The sequence below is a fragment of the Notothenia coriiceps genome, unplaced genomic scaffold (genome assembly GCF_000735185.1).
Source record: "Notothenia coriiceps isolate Sejong01 unplaced genomic scaffold, NC01 NC01_scaffold00011854, whole genome shotgun sequence".
NCBI lineage: Eukaryota > Metazoa > Chordata > Actinopteri > Perciformes > Nototheniidae > Notothenia > Notothenia coriiceps.
The window spans coordinates 88,813-92,365 of record NW_011344555.1 but is presented as its reverse complement, the minus strand read 5'-3'; positions in this window follow the sequence as shown (position 1 = coordinate 92,365).

The window sequence follows — 3,553 nt, the reverse complement described above, 5'->3', positions numbered from 1 at the left end:
TATTTTTGTGTTGGGAAAAATACTGAATGTCCTTTTCCAATATGAGAGTAACATGATAACAAAGGTATCCCAACTGTAGCTGTGAACATGACAGGATGTGTGATTACCCAGAAGAGCATCAGGACTGTTTGAGGCATATGATAGCTATGTGATTAACATGATGATTCAGCCTCTATGGAGAGAGACATATGACAAGCATGATCATTTCTGACGTGAAGCTAATCTGAAGTAAACATTGAATACTGCAGAATTTTGAGAAAAAGTAAATTTTTGGTGTAACAATCAGCTTCCCTCCTCAGAATTTTGAGATTTTGAGAAAAAAATCAGGATTTTGAGAAAAAAATCTGAATTTTGAGAGAAAGTCAGATTTTTTAGATTTTCAGAAAAAGTCAACATTTTGAGAAACAACTCAGTATTGTGAACATAACAGGATGTGTGATTACCTAGAAGAGCATCAGGACTGTTTGATATATGATAGCTTTGTGATTAACATGATGCTTCAGCCTCTATGGAGAGAGACATATGACAAGCATGATCATTTCTGACGTGGAGCTAATCTGAAGTAAACATTGCATTTTTAGGTTTTGAGAAAAAAGTCAGAATCTTGAGGAAAAAGTCCGATTTTTTTTTTCAACAACTCTTGAGGAACTTGAGAATGCTCATTTCTGACGTGGAGCTGATCTGAAGTAAACATTGAATACTGCTTTCTATTCCTCCATCTTGTGACTGTGTAACTCCCTCTCTTGGATATCAGCATGTGAAGGACACTGTTCAGGAACTAGTTGATGCTCTGTATGTGATGACTACTTCCATTCTGGAGAGGATCACAAATACATGGATCCTGAGATTGAAGCTCAAGCCGGTGACGAGTGATATTTTTCTAACATTTAGCATTTTCCATGGGGTCATGTGGGTCATGACCGAAAGAACGAGATCGCGGGTACAAGCGGCCGAGATGGGTTTTCTCCGCAGGGTGGCTGGTGTCTCCCTTAGGGATAAGGTGAGNAGAAAACAACACAACAAAACAAGGCATTTCACATGAGTAGAAATTAAAGAGTAGAAACAATACCATCATTTAAATATCTCAAAATAGAATTAAAGCAGATTCTGCTTTAATTCTATTTTGAGATATTTAAATGATGGTATTGTTTCTACTCTTTAATTTCTACTCATGTGAAATGCCTTGTTTTGTTGTGTTGTTTTCTATGCTGCTGCAACGCAAACATTTCACAATTTGGGGATCAGTAAAGTACCTCTTATCTTATCTTTATCTTAATGTTGTTGTATTATATAACAAGCTACCTCTCTTAGGATCTACACAGCTTTCCATTTTCCATAACAATACTGCACATATTTGATTTTATTAGTACTTTGCATAAGTATACTGTACGTAGTTTCGTTTTTCGTGTAAAAATGTTATATATGCAGGGTATCATTCAAAACTGCTAACAAAAATTATTATTTTATAATTTTTTTTAAATAGTTTTTTATAATTGATGGATATATGTATTACTTACTTCTTTAACATTGTTTATGAATGCAACATACACACCCAGTCAAATTATTTGCATGTGTAAACTTACTTGTCAATAAACCTGTTTCTGATTTCTGATTCTGAAATGAATGATGTTTTCTGAGATTTGTATTATTTGAAAGGTAGCAGAGCTTCTGAAACAGCTTTTAAACCATCACGGAACATCATCTATTCGTGAAATGACTAAATTAAATGTAGTATTTTCAAAAGGCTAGTTTGAAACCTAACATCCATCCATTCAATGAAAAATAACTTGAAATGACCACGAGAAACTCCAATATTTGCTCTTCTATCCTTTTTCAGATTCGTTCTTTCTCCAATAGATTTGTCATTGGGTTTCCTCCTGGCTATACATGACTTGAATACAATCTGCCTCATTTAGTTTGAGTGTTAAGTATGGAAAGTCGATCAAGGTTGCAATACAGCGACTATCTGACCAATCCACCGCTAATGAGAGCAATGGATTCTGAATAAAGCATCAAAAAGATGAAACAGATTAATTCGATTGATTCTGAAAGCAGTCACTGAAATCACACTCAACCAAAGGGTGACACATTATTCCTCATACCTTTTGGGAGTCGATGGCCATCTTAAGAATGGGGCCCTCGTTGTGAAACAGAGAGTACTGAGATATGATGAAGACCCCCCCGCTGGTGTGAAGAACCTTGAGAACTTTGCCTTGTTCTGTGGAAATAAAGAAACAGGAGATATTGTAAATGGTGTCCAGGGGAAGGATTGCAGGTCTTTCAAACTGCCCTGCAACATCACACACACACGAATAAACCCATGTGGGAATGTACGCATTTTGGTTTCCTGTCTTTTGCCTGAGCTGCAGACCCTCGTTGTGCTTTCCAAAGGATTTTATAAATACATGGATTTGTCTTGGACATCTTCCATTCGTAGGGTAGGCTGGAAGGCAACATGGTGGACTAGGGCTTTAGAGAGTTATTTGAACGGGCATTTGTAAAAGAGAAATAGTTGTACTTGTTTAACCTGAAGCTGTTGTGATTTGAACACCAAAGTGGCAACTGGAGTAGGGCTGTGCAATTAATCGTATTTTAATCGCGATTACGATGTTGGCTTGCAACGATGACGAAAACAACGTAATCGAAATAAAACGATTATTATTTTTATTTAAAAAAAAAAAAAAAATGTAATTATAATTTTTTTTTTTATTGGTTTTTCAGTTGAATTATACTTAAATTTCAGGGTAATCAACTCTTAAAAATATACGGTTCATATTTCTTTTTTCAATAAATGGATGTTTTCAAAGTAAATGGATAATCGTTTTTAATACTCCTGATATCAATTATTGACCAAAATAATCGTGATTATGATTTTTGCCATAATCGCACAGCCCTAAAGTGGAGTACCATAGAGTGAGTCTGTGTATCTGATTAAAGGATGAGGTTAAGAGGTGGAGCTCTGCAGAACTCCTTGAACACATCCAGCAGTGAAAATCAAATCACTTTTGGATTTTGGGTCAATTTCAGATCAATCACAGCACTGCAAAGCCAAAGGTTGTTCCCCGATGGAACTATGGTGCACCCAACGTCCAGAAATGATCATTATCGTCTTCTTTTCTCCATAGCATGCAGCAGATGAGTAATGCACGAAACGAATTAAAACAAGAGATAACTCTGGGGCCCAGGTGTTCCAGGTCTGCTGCATATCAAATGATTGTGTGCTAATAAAATGTGCTGGGAATTCTGTATGCACCACTACAGCAGAATACCAACTGACATGATGTAAGCCGTGAGGTGGATTCAGCTTTATTTGAGCCCTGTGTCCACACCTGGCCTCCAGACTCTCATTACCCTCACGGTTTTGTGCTTATATGTTGCTCATTTCTAAATTGAAAAATGATTAATTAAATTATAACCATGCAGGCTTGAGGCCAGGTAGAATGCAAGCATAGAGAAATATTCTACACAAAGAGACTGTGAGCAGGAGACACTGGAGGGGTCCTCGGGTGATTAGGTTCTCCTGGGCCTCGGGCTTTAAAGGGGACCTATTATG